Source organism: Apaloderma vittatum, unplaced genomic scaffold, assembly GCF_000703405.1.
Source record: "Apaloderma vittatum isolate BGI_N311 unplaced genomic scaffold, ASM70340v1 scaffold2939, whole genome shotgun sequence".
NCBI lineage: Eukaryota > Metazoa > Chordata > Aves > Trogoniformes > Trogonidae > Apaloderma > Apaloderma vittatum.
In genome coordinates, this window is record NW_009733347.1 from 70,811 (window position 1) to 85,376 (window position 14,566).

Genomic DNA, 14,566 nt, shown 5'->3' on the forward strand with positions numbered 1-14,566 from the left:
CCTGAGAATCTTTTACATATTTCTGTCTATGTTATGACCTTCCTACAGTCCACCTGTATCATTGGAAAAACTTCTCCCCATTCTACCCAAAATCTTAACAGTTTTTTCCTGTAAGGATAGGATGGGGGGCAGAGGGGGCGGAAGCACGCCTGGGGAAATCGGACTGTCTGGGATGTTTGTCTTTGGTGGCATGATACGATTTTCCAGTTTCTTTGACTGGGTTCACCCAACTAGTTTTGCTAATTTTTGTGATGTCTAGCACACAAATGATTTACTAAGCCAAGTTAACATATCTCAAGAATAGGTTGAAATGAGACTTGGGGCAAAATGTTTGTTACCTGGGTTTCACTTCCATTCAGATTTTGGTCCTTTGTGCCCTCTTTAGTCATTTTGTATAACTTAGGGCTAGGACATTTTTCACAAGTCCTCCTTTGTGTCATCACAGATAAGGGTCTGTCAAAGCAAAACAAAGCCTCCCTTTGTTCACCAAAACCTGGTCCGGGGGTATGCGAACACTTCAGGAGGAGTGGCATTTCACTAGTTGATTGTATTAAAAAACAAGTTGCAGGTTTAATTTCTCCGGTGCTTGAGAATATATTTTAGAGCACAAAATTGCCCTTATCCATGATTTCAAGGATCCAGGCTAAGACAGTTGTGCCACCCTGCTGTTCCTCTCATCTTCCCTAAAATATTCATAAAGTAATACAAGAAATACAAAGTTTTAAAGGAATCATACATCTAAATTTCACTCAAGAACAAAAATAATCAAGAATTATGGCAAGGTAATTGTTTTCATAGTCACTGATTTATTTGATGCAAGTTATTTGCCTTGGGTACTCCTTTAAACCTATATAGGTATGCAGATTTCTCTGACATTTCACAGTACACCCCTTTAAACAAGACAATATGAAATTGCCTGGAACCAGACTTATTTGACATTACCTTCCAATATGGTCATGCAAGTTCATTCTGATTCGAAGCTGCTTCTGGGTAAAATGATTAACATCCACAAAAATAAAAATACCTCTAGAGGTCTAATAAATAGATCCAGTACTGCACTGACTTAACAACTCTAACAGCTAATTTTCCAAGCTTCAGGTGACATTAACACGTGGAATAAGAACTCTACAACCTAGAAGGTTATAAAGTAGGTACGTTTATTCAGCGCTGGGTGCACGGGGGAATAGCTTCCTCCAGAAAAGCATGCACACCTGACCAATGCAGCAGCTTTGGTTATATGCAGTGAAAGTCCCATACTCATTAGAGGCCTATACATATTCATGGACTTTCCTGAAAACGTAGTCACTTCTGGGGGTCCACAGCTCCTCCTCTTGACGCTTGCGCGCTGCCCCCTGGTGGTCTTGGGCAGAGGTCGTCAGGGATGAAGGCCATATGTCTTCCTCACGATGAACTTTTTACCTTCATCCCAAAACCAGTCATTCTCAGCACATTTCGCAAGGACTTTTGGCATCGAATTTCACAAGGGTCTTCCTCACCAGATGGTCCTTGTTAGATAGCCTTATCACTAGTCTTCTTGTCAGTTTGTCTTCTGTTCTTTTACAATGGGTACTGAACGGCTTCCTCCTGTTGGCCTCTGATTAAGTACATCCTAAAGACCCTGGGAGGTTGTTTCTTACAGGATACTATTTCCCTTATCACAGCACCTCTGTGGCTGAAGCTAGATCTCCACCCTGCTCTGCTCCTGTCCTTGTCAAAACCTGTGGCTGTCAAAGGTGAGAAAAAATCAAGAAGAAACATGGATCAGTCACCCTATATCCCCACAAATTCCTCCTGAGCAGGTCTCCAGCACACTCTTGGCTACTTAACTTAATTTCTGTCTTGAAGAAAGTTCTGATTCTGCACCTCTGTTTCTCAGTACAGATCTCCATTCTGATCTGCTCATGTCCCTGTCAAATCCGGTGCCTGTAAAAGGCAAGAAAAAAAATCAAAACACAACATGGATCAGTCACTCTGTATCCATCCCCACAGATTCCTCCTGATCAGGTCTCTAGCACACTTTGGCTACTTAACTTCTGCATCTTGAAGAAAGTTCTGATTCTGCACCTCTGTGGCTGAGCCCACATCTCCACCCTGCTCTGCTCCCTTCCCTGTCAAATCCGGTGGCTGTAAAAGGCCAGAAAAAACAATCAACACACAACATGGATCAGTCACTCTGTATCCCCACAGATTCCTCCTGATCAGGTCTCCAGCACACTCTTGGCTACTTAACTTAATTCCTGTGTCTTGAAAAAGATCTGATTCTGCACCTCTTTGGCTCGGGAGAGGAGAAAATTATGTGTTTTCACATAAATTACATGGTTTGTTTATAGCCTATCTAACTCCATACACAAGAGAGTAATTGCCAACTTTGATTCCATACTAACAACTTAGACTCTAGTCACTGGGAGGGACCTGAAAGGCAAGAGTAATTTGCTCTTCAGGTTATTAATTGTTCTGATATCTAATCTTAGATGGTGCAATGAAGTATCTCTGTAGCATGTGGGTGACTGCTCATTATTTGGATTATTGTAAATCACCTCCAGCACAGTCAGTTCTCTCAGGTAGTGGATATCTCTCTCCACTGAGGTCATTTTACCTGGGTGGCATGCAACATCTTCCTTGAGGAGGTAACTTTCCCTCATGCCTGATAGAAGGCACTTCCAGAGGCTGAGGGTTTGGGTTTGCCTCCCAAGCACCTTGTCAATGACCCCTTCCCTAGAGCGATATTCCAGCTGTTTGGCTTCTTTACCCTCCAGTTCCAGGCTACCGGCTCCACTGTCCCATCATCGTAGCAGCCAGGTAATGATGTGCTCACCTGGATGGTGGCCAAAGTCCTTTCGCATGTCTCGCAGCTCACTGAGGGACAGAGACTGGGTGATTATCTCTGGCTTTACCTCCCCTTCTTATTCTCATGATGGCCCTGCTTCATTTTCACCCCTCACCAAGCAAACTGATTTCTTCATGTCCTTCTGTATTGGAGCAACCGATACTGGCACAGGCTGGTTTTCTGGTTCAGCCACAGCATTTGTCACAGGGGTCGGAGCAGCTGCAGCATTCGTTGCAGAGGCTGGGACCAACACACCAACTACTGTCTTTAGAGACCTCCTCTTCCCCTCAGGGATAATGAGGGATATTGAAAATGCCTCGGTAGGCATGGGCCAGGCCTCAGCACACAGCAGTGATTTGGGCTTCTTTGGAGTGGCCAGGCTGACGGCATACTTTCTCCAAATACTCTCCTAGTTTTTTAAGATTCTGTATATGTTTAGGGGTGAAAATCCAAAACACTGGAGATGACCATTTTCCTAGGAGGTTGCCCATATTCTCCCACACACCGTGCCACTGTGCCAGTGTTTAACCAGATATAACGGGAGTAATACGTAACGCGGATGTCTCACCACCTGGAACCCAGCCACGTGAGCTCTCAGACAGAGAAGTGGAAAAGAGAGAGACCCACACCCCGACCAGCTCCCTCTATATACTCCAAGCATGGTGTCATGATGGTATTGAATATCGCCTTGGCTAGTGGCTAAAAATTTTTTGCGACCCCCCCCACCCCCCGCCTACCCCAGCTAGCCCCAGCCCTCAGCGAAAATTAACCCTATCCTATCTGAACCCAGTACACATCCCTAGGTGATCTGAATATGTCAGTTAATGGTTTCATTTTAAATTCCCATCCTCTTAAAATACATGATTTCTGTATGGAGAAGTATAACAAAAACAGTGCAGAGTTGGTGTTGTAAGAATGATGCCTAGAGCAAAGAACAAGTGACACATATTGGAGGTGAGATGTTTCTATGTACTTCCACATTCTCCTTCCTGAGAAATACTGAGCTTTTCTGCTGAGCTTCTAAGATGATACCTGGTGAGACGTATACTATTAAGTTATCACATGCTTAAAACAATACCTGTCAAGGCTAAGTATAACACAGACATATTTAATTTTGTAAACAAACACCCCAACAGATTCTCAGGCTATGTTCAGCAGTGTATTGCGAGATCACATGAATATGTTTTTTGGGATGCTACCAGTCTCCTGTATTTATTTCAGGTTTTACACTTCTTCATCAGAATTCCCCTCCACCCCCCCTTTCCCATGCTCCTGAACATCCTTTAAGATGATACACAGTTTCATTATCCCTTTGACAGGTCTAAATACAATTTGTGAGCAATGAATGTTGAATGAATTAACCCCTCTGGCTACAGTAATTGGCAGTGGTACAAGTCCAATCAGAAATTCGGAATCACACATTCATAGCTAGGATTTTTTTTGCTAGTTTACATATAAATCTTTTCTCAATACAAACAGCTGGAATTTCACCATTTGCCAAATAATGCTGCTCAGTTCTCATTGTGAACGAAAACCTGCATTTACAGTTGGGTTTTTACCACTTTTTTACAACTTTTTACCACTTCTCTCTCAACCACAGATCTTGGCATGTCACGGACAGCTGCTTACCACCTGCAACCTCACCACCTATATGCTCACATAGTCACCTTAATTAAAATCTCTTGCCTCCAAGATTTAGACCGTTGAATTCAGACAGGCTGTTTGCTTCTTCTACTAACTAAAGACTTTTTCAGGGCTTAACATCACCCTAAGGAAAAATGCCTTGCAAATATTTATGTTTTTTACATAAGAAGCTGCTCACAGCAAGAATATTTAAGTGACTTGAATAACAAAATAAAAAAAACATGCACAAGAGCACATAGTTGGAGGCTCCTGTTGGCATAAAACCAGGTTAGCACATTAAAATTAAAGATGAAGCTTGTGGGCCTGAATTTTTCCTGTGTCTCCTCCAGGAGAAGGATGTATTTGGGATTAGGAGACAAAAACCAGGAGAAATAGAACTTGCTTTTGCAGCTCTTAAAGAAAAAAAAAATGAAAGAAAATATTTCTGCATGCATTTTGAAGAAGGGCAAGTGGGAGTTTAGCCCACACAGTAATTGCTGTCCATTCTCCAGCAGGAGCCCATGAGCTAACAGAGAGGATGAAGCTAATGCCTCCCTGCCTGGACACAGGGCATGAGGCTTCAGCTGAGATGGGACCTGAGGATGACACATGACCTTTTCACTGGCCAAGGTGGAGGGATGAAGCAGCCTGGCATCCTCCCTTGAAGACACACACTTGTGAGCTTTGCAAGACTCAAGAACTGTGAGTCAGCCTGCACCACCTGCATAGCTCTCAGTCTTCTTGTGCTGCTTCTGTCACATCTAAGGCAGCCCCCTTCCCTTCCTCATTTGTACCATGCAGTGAATACTCACCTTGCCTTTGAACCTCAAAGGGTTTTTTGTTTGTGGTGAGACCTCGCCACTACAGAGAGCACTGCTAACAAACAGCATTGCAGAGGAGCACCTGGCACACATCCAGGTCACAGAGTTTTAGCATGTGCTGGCACTCGGCCTCCAAACTCTCAGTTTAGAGATCCCTACCAGATGCAGGAAACTAAATATGATTATTGAAGGTTTCCTATGTTAACTTGGACTGTGAGTGTATATAGTCACTAGACTAATAATTTGAATTATTAGACTTTTTAAAAAGTATTTGAAATAATAACAATACATTCTCGACTTCAAATACAGTAATTCACTATAAACTTGATTGATATGTTCTTTGCTAAATAAAGAGTAATAGTGAGGCAAAGCTCCTTCACAGAGTATTTAGAACTTTTCCATGTTTAAAAAAAAAAAAAAGTAAATAGTTAATTCATGTTCACCATGCAGCAATAAAAGAGACTGGATGATTGTCAGACTGCCAAAATGTACAAGATAAAAAGCCTAACATCAATGAAAGACTGGCAGATGCCCAATTCCTTTTCATAGATATGTTTCCTGTTATTCTCTTAACGGGGCAAATATGTAAGAAGACATCGTCCACATTGATTCTCTGAACTTCTTCCATTTAGTCTAGAGGTAGTTTACATTGCAAAGGGTTCAGCTCTATCCAAACGGGGACAAACTTCACCACCATCACCTTATTCCTTTAATTCCTTTCTCAGATACCAGAGTGGTACCTGGTAGGAATCCACAGGCTACACACAGGCCTGTTCTCTTCAAACACCCTAGATGAAACTTTTTAAAAGCTGTTGGCACTAACAAAGTATATCAAATAATTGAAATGCAACTGAAGTCGTGTTGCCCTGGTAATACCTCTGATTTTGCCAAGTGCTAGAGAAAAATAAAAATGTATCAAGAAGTGGACCATATACTATTTTATTTCTTGCATTTCCAGAGATATTATTTGACAATTCAACAAATTTATTAAAAGATAAATATCATTGTTTCTTGCAACTGAAAAAGAAAAAACAAGCTAACACTTACTTACCACGAGGTCGTGAGTCCTTCCTTTTATAACCACTGGGATGCATAGAAAGTTAAATCCTGTTGTAGAGCAGCAGCACAAACAACTTCTCAGTGCATCCAAGAGAAGTTTTGTACCATCCCAAAATTCAGAAACAGGACTTCAGGAAATATTTCTCAGCCTCAAAACTGAATGTCAATATCTTCAGTCTTCCACTGTTCTCACCCGGGGTGCTTCAGACCCATGCTCTATGGTTCTATCAGCCCCACTGCCCTTCCTCTGAGCCAGATGTCAGATTAAAAGGTATGTAGTTTCGATACTTGTCTGTCAGAGCTCCAAGACTTTCACTGATTTGTCTGTCAAGTCCCAGCAAAGGACTTTCACAGAGTCCTTTCTTTCACAAAAATCTAAATTAGAACACATTCAGGACGGCCATTGATAAATTCACTAACTACAATAACGCTACTAATCAACGTTAATATTGCTAGCAGAAATAATAATAGTAATACAACAACCAGGGTGTATTACTCACCAGAGGGTGAAAGGTACAGTGCTGACCCAGAAGAGGTGTCCCAGCCTGAGGTGGAGGAAGAGAACGAAGGCTGTCAATTGGTCTGCCAGATATCGAGGTTCTCTCCCAATTTAACAAGCATTTTCTCCATTTTTTATCCCCCAAATTATGAGGGGGGGGTGGGCGTGTGTGTCCCCAGCTGACATGTAGTATGATTTGGGTGGAGAGATGAGTGCTATAGTCATATATGTTTAGCATGATCTCTATAATCTTCATTAGCGTATTCAGGGATGTCGACTTTAATATGCATTTCATAAGTAATGAAGCAAAGGTCAGTTATCGGACATGATTGCCCTTCAAAGAAACAAAGAACTACACAAGTTCCTATCTTGTCTTTCCTGACCAAAACCAGAGTTGTCCCACCTACACAGGGCTCCCTCCTTAACTGCATCTCCTGATAGTAAAAAGAGTCTCCAGTCTCCCAGATTGCACTAGAGATAGCAAGGCCAGTTTTAATTATTCTTTGGGCATGGGGGCCCCCACCTCATTAACCAAATTCCATATCACATAGTCCTCCTCAAGCACTCCACAGCTACCAGGAGCTAAATCCATGTTTCAGTGTGAACTTCGTGACATACTTTTAGTGGAACCACAAGTACATCTGCAGAACAAAAAGATAACATCAGAACCACAACCTCAGGCCCTATAGCCATTAAACTTTACAAGTGCTAGTGATACAGTGTGTCATTAATATGTTAGGGACAAATTTAGATGTGTATCACTGGAATAATTACAAGAAATGTCTAAAAATTAATTACATCTGTATCTATGACAACACTACAACCATATGGTATTTAAGCACCTTTCAGAATTTATGACCAGAACAGGACACTAGTATCGCTTTGTCTGGCTTGCTGCGTAATACAGGTTATAAAACCATACAATTTCTACACCAAGCTTGTTGCAGCTAGAGTCTTATCTCCATATTAGAAAGCATAGCAGTTTAATATTGATCAAAGAGCAATTCAAAATACCCTTTAAAATTGCTTTTAGCCTTAACTGGAAAAATGCATACCCTACTATGTGCACACATTAGCAATTTCAGCACCTAACCAACAGATTATCATCACCAACACGGTACAAAAAACCTCAGTAAGTACTGTACTTATATACACTCTTGAAGATTAAGGTTGCGAAGCAAACTGGACAAAATAACTGTACTGCATAGCGAACACCTTGAGAAGCCCAGCATAAACTCTTTTCTACAAGAAACAAGGTCCTTTCCCAAGTTTTAGTATAAAAGGTAAACAATGAAATATTGTCTTTTCCATGGCAGCTGAGAAGGACAAAGCAACAACTAAAGAACTGGAGAGTGTGATGCCACAATGAAAATGGAAGATGAACTGCAAATATGGACCTATCAGCTGTTACGGCTTTTAGTGCTGTGCTGAAGCGCCCACAGAGCTGAAGAACCTCTTGCACTTGCCTCACACACAAGGCACCTGGCTTCTTATTGAAATACGCATCTCAAAAGAGACATAGCAAACTGTATGGGAGAACAAAACCTACTACAGCTTTTGTCTATGAATCCAAAGTCAGAACCTTGCTTTATATTTGTCACCATGAAGTGATATGTGCCGAGGTGTTATTAAACCAAACCAGAGCTGTTATTTGTCTGTACCACTTTTTATATTGCCAGAGAGATCTCCACTGTGTTCTAATTAGAGAGCAGACATCTCAGAGCTCATGGGGCTTGTAAGTACCAGCATAAAGTGTGAAAATTTCCACTAAAGATCATGTTGAATATGATTTACTTAAGCCCTTGACTCTACTATGTAGTTCATAATCATTTTTATTTTGGGGAAGAACAGTTCTATGACAGGGTGTAAAGTTAATTTTGCAAGAAAGTGAAATGTGTGCCTTAAAAGCTTGCTTGGAAAATCTAACAGCTTCAAGAATGCGGTGCCACTTAGTTTCAGAATTCAAAGTAATATCTTTGTCTCAAATATAGGATATATGTTTGTGGGTTTTAATGTGGGGGGTTTTTTGCATCTCAACAAATTGATTTTTAATGCACTTCCTTGCTATATAAGCAAACAATCTTATCTTTTTTTATTATTTAAAAGCCTTACAACGTCCTTTTCCAAAAAACCCTCAGAATTATAGCATTTCTTCCACAGGCATTCATCTTCTGCCAGTTGGCTTCAACGGATTATTTCACAGCTCCTGTAGTGGCAGACTGGTCTTAATTTTCTTGACTCATAACTCAGTCAAGATATGGGACACCTCTAACATTTTTGCACGTGACCTTATATTCCTTTCTGTTCTCCTAAGAGTTTATGTATAAATGTCTAAGAACACACTTGAAACTGACAAGTGGAAGAACACACCTAATCACAGGCTCTGGTACTTACAGGTATTTTAAAAACAGCAGTATCTGTTGGAGGGGCAATGCAGCTAGGAAAGCAATTCAAGAGATGTCTTGAGTGTCTTCATGTTAATTGCTTGATGCAGTTGCTCAAAAAGCCACCTAGGACAAACTCTCTGCTGAATCTGTTTTCTCACAACGTAGAATTGTCTGGGGATGTGAAAGCCAAGATCAGTCTTGGGAGCAGCAACTATGGCAACGATTGCAGTTTAAAATCGTAAGAGAAGTAAGCAAAACAAAAGGGAGAGTTACAGCCCTGGACTTCAGGAGAGCAGACTTTGGCTTCTTTTAAGATCTGCAGAGCAGGTTCCCACAGGAGACCACTCTGCAGGGCGGAGTAGAAAAGTCACTTGATCTTCAACAACAACCTTTCAAAAGCACAAGAACCTTCCAACTGGATGTGCAGGAAGTTGAGCAAGCATAGCAGAAGGCCAGCATGGACAAAATAACCTCGGCATGTTATCAAACACAAGTGCATAGAAGAGACTGGCTGTCCATGGAGAAAACCAGTGCATTGATCAAGTGTACATGGAGGAAGTTTGGAAATCCAAAGTTCCATTGGAACTGGAACTAGTGAGAGAAGTGAAGAACGATAAAATGGGTTTCAGTTCACCAGCAGCAAAATACTAAGGAAATAAGCAAGTCCCTCAAAGTCACCCACATGGTTGGTAACTGGGCTGGACATGCAACAGGTAAGAGGTGATCCAGAAAACTGTGGTTTTTTCAGTTTAAGAACAGAAGACAATAGGTAGATTTTTTACACGTCTTCAGTTAACCTAATGGGAATGCATTTTTCCTGGTGCACAATAGGATGAGAGGCAACAGATAAGTTGCCACATGGGAAAGTCTAATCTGACTATCCTTGTGATGAAAACTTGCAATCTGAACACTAGACCAGATGCTCAGAGAGGCTTAGAGACACAACCTGACATAGCCCTGGGCAATCTGATACACCTGGAGCTGCTTTGAGAAGGGGATTGTGCTTTACAAGCTCCACAGGTATCTCCCAAAATGATTTATTCTAGAAGTATGAAAACTCCCTGTCGTGGTTTGACCCTTGCTGGCAGCCAGGTACCCACACAGTTGCTCTCTCACTCCCCCTTCTCCACTAGGCAGAGGAAGAAAATATACCAAAGGGCTCAAGGTTTGAGATAAGGACAGGGAGATCACTTGCATTTACTGTCCCGGGCAAAACAGACTCGATTTTGAGAAAATTAATTACATTTTTTAAGAGAACAAATCAGAAAGGAGCAGCGAGAAATAAGAAAAAAACAAATCGATCTTAAAAGCAGAACACCTTCCCCCCATCCCTCCCTTCTTCCCAGGCTTAACATCAATCCTGGTTTCTCCACCTTCTCCCTGCCGAGCAGCGCAGGGGCACAGGGAATGGGGGTTACAGTCAGTTCATCCGACATTGGTTCGACCGCTTCTTCACTCTGAAGGAGGACTCTTCACACTTCCCCAGGGCCATTGTGGGGTCGCTCTCATGGGAGACAAACTTCAGGCTCTCTTTTCCAGCGTGAGTTGTCCCATGAAGGGCAATTCATCACAAACTGCCCAACATGAGACACTTCACGAGGGGCAACCCACCCCTCATGAGTCTGAGGTGCAGTCCTTCAGGGAAACTGCTCCAGTGTGGGTCCCCTCCCAGCATCACAGAAGTCCCACCAGCCAACCTGCTCCAGCGTGGGCATTCACTCTTCTTGGTCCACTGCGGGCTTCCCATGGGCTATGGCCCCCTTCAGGCATCCACCCACACGGCGTGGGGTCCTCTGCCCCAATGTGGACATCTACACCCCACCCATGGGCTGCAGGGGGACAACGGCTTCACCATGGACTTCATCACGACCCAGGGGACCCTCTGCTCCGGCGCCTGGAGCACATCCTCCCCCCCCTACTTCTTCACTGACCTTGGTGTGTCCACATATTCTCACTCCTTCATCTCTGTGCCAGCTGTTCTGGCGCAGTTCTTTTTCCCCGTTCTTAAATATGTTATCACAAAGGCGTTCCTCTCCTCTCACTTTACTGATAGGCTCAGGCTTGGTGCAGCGGTGGGTCCCTCTTTGGAGCCGGCTGGCATTGGCTCTATCAAACTCGGGAAGCTTCTAGCAGCTTCTTGCAGAAGCCACCCTACAGCTCTCCCCCTCGTAATCAAAATTTGGCCAGGCCAACCCAATACACTCCCCCAAAATAGAGAGAGGTAACTTAAAACCTTCTATGTATTACTTAACACCTGGAAAAGAACTTGGACCTTTCTTTTACAAATAGTTCTTAAAAAAACAGGTAGAACAAACAATGCACATACCATTTCTTAAGATCACAGCTCTCTTATTAAAACAGGACCAGGATAGCAGGTGCGAGAGTAAAAGAATTTCTCTAATTCTTTTCAAAGTTAAGAGAAAGAAATTTGTACCCTATCCATAAATAACTGCTTGCTAGTGGCTCACCTAAAGGACGAGCAATGCAACCTGCAAAAATCTATCAAATATGACTGACTAACCGCACCATTACTATTGCCATCATGTAAATTTTAATTCTTAGGAAAGACCCTGGTCATTCCTCCAAGCACCATATATCACAGACTAATTTCCAGGATCCATACATATACTCTAGTGAAGCCAGCGAAACTACATGACATGTTTTGCAGCTTTTGGTTAGATTTGGGAAGACAGCTTGGATCTTACCTTGTTTTTATGGACTGAAGGAACAAGCTGTGTTATGTATTGGATTGTATGCAATTATGTAATTTGTAAATTAATAATTAATGATTGCACAACATAGAAATGTTTTAAAGTTAGAAATAAGCGCAAAGATATAATTAAAAGTGTTTCCCATTCAGGGGAAAAAGGAATATTCCTAGTATTCACAGCAAAACCTAGAAATAGGACTTGACCTGAATTCCACTAAGTCACTTCCTGGCATAAAAGTTGCCACTGAATATGGCTAATTACTATGAGAACAAGGACAAGACTGCAAACTCAGAACCTGTTATCCTTTATTTGGAGTGACGGCACACAGATACATTTGCAAAGACAAGACTCTGAATTATAAATTAATACTGGAATGTTTTGTTCCTGGGACATGATGAGTTTTCTAGAACAACATAAGAGTTTCAGTGCTGGCCAATAGTACAGGATGGAAAAAGTCAGATCTGTTTTCTGACTAAAGACAATGCTCAGTTTCCAGACTTCGCAAATAATCATAACCTTTTTTTTTCTTTTAAGTCAGTTGAAATTATTTGCATCATGGCGACCCCCTAGATCCAAGACTCAAGCCTAATTTTTCTAGATCCTTTACAAACATGGCAAGAACAAGAAAGCAGTGACCCCCAAACCCTGCAATACAATTAAAATAAAAAGATGACAAATAAGGGTTTAGTAAGGTTTGGCATGTATTTCCAAAGCTTGAGTTTGCCAGAAAAATCCTACCATGTCTGAACTGCTACTGTTGCTAGCTGAGGGATGCAGAAAGATTTTGATGAGTATAAAGGCTCTTATTAACAACACTCCACTGGGCAATCAGAAGCAAAATGAAATGCTATAGGAAGTTAGCCAAAACCCTGTGTGAAAGCCCACACTACTCAGTGGTTAGCCTTGATTTCATATGTTAAAACTGTAAATGGCTGTTCTTAGTTGACTCCATAAAATGTCATTTCCTTTGAGGTGCAAACACTTCTTGGCAGGCAGGCACTGTGCTTTGACCTGCTACGATTTCTAGGTTACTGGTGACTGAATTACTATGTTCTACTACAAGCAACAACACCTGACTTTTGTGCTTATATTTTTTGCTCTTCAAACCTGTTTTGATTTGGTTTTCTTTACCCCACTGTTCATCGGAACTGAGTTGCATTAAATTTGATCAAAATACTTATAAGGCTAACATTGGATTATCTGAGTCACATTCAGGTTGGAAAAGACCCCTGGGATCATCAAGTCCAGCCTATAACCCTGCTCTACAAAGCTCATCCCTAAACCATATCCCTCAACAGCACATCTAAATGACCTTTAAACACTATCAGGGATGGTGACTCAACCACCTCCCTGGGCAGCCTATGCCAATGTCTGACTACTCCTTCTGTGAAATATGTTTTCCTAATGTCCAGTCTAAACCTACCCTGCTGAGTTTGAGGCCGTTCCCTCCTGTTCTATCACTAATTACCCGTGAGAAGAGACCAGTACCAACCTCTCTACAATGTCCTTTCAGGTAGCCGTAGAGAGTGATTAGGTCTCTCCTCAGCCTCCTCTTCTTCAAATTGAACAGACCCAGCTCCTTCAATCGCTCTTCATAAGATTTATTCTCCAGGCCCTTGACCAGCTTCGCTGCCCTCCTCTGCACTCACTCCAGCACCTCGATATCTCTCTTGTATTGAGGTGCCCAAAACTGAACACAATACTCAGGGTGTGGGCTCACCAGTGCTGAGTACAGAGGGACAACCACCTCCCTTCTTCTGCTGGTCACATTGTTTCTAATACAGGCCAGGATGCCGTTGGCCTTCTTGGCCACCTGGGCACACTGCTGGCTCATATTCAGCTGTCTGTCGATTAGAACCCCCAGTTCCCTTTCTGCCAGACGTATTCTGACATGTTCTTTTGTACAGTATCCCATCCCTTGCTTCATGTATAATTTTTTAATAGTTTTCTAAATGTTAATCTATGTAATTCATAACAGTAGTACAAAGCAATTGTTCAGGAGTCCCTACAACTGGTGACACTGTGGTTACACAGTCCTGTCAGGCAAATCGTCTGAAAGAATGAATGACCATACGGGGCTGAGAGTGAGGATGTTTCAAGCCTAACTCCAGCTCCCTAATTTTCAGCCTTTGTTTGTGACTCCACTTTGCCATCTGCTCTGCAAGATAAATTTAACTGTGGGGAGATGTTCCAAGGTTTAGCAGTTATTTGTTCTAAAACATTTGAACAGAGCAATGAAGTTATTCTCAGGCTTAACCTATTTCCAAATGCCTAGTGTTACACTATTCAGTTTCCTTCAATACTTTAAATAGCAACTACCTGAATATTTTGGGATGACACAAAGCTTTTATCAACTTGCTCTTGTTTCTGCTCCTGTAGAAGGTAGTGGACATTTGTCTTCAGTGTTACTTATGAAGCAGAGATACCTTCTGGAAATGTGGATTGTTCTGAAACTAGATAGGACATGCCAGTCTGTTTTGTTTGACAATGCCTCTTTCTGCCTGCAGCATTTATCCTTCTGCTCTCTAAGGTTAATCCTGCTGGAAGGAGCCACTGAGGAAAGCGAGTGTCACCTAGCGCTTTATGAAATGGTGGTTGCTTGGTGGAAAGCAAAAAGGCTGTTTGAACTCAACAGGCAG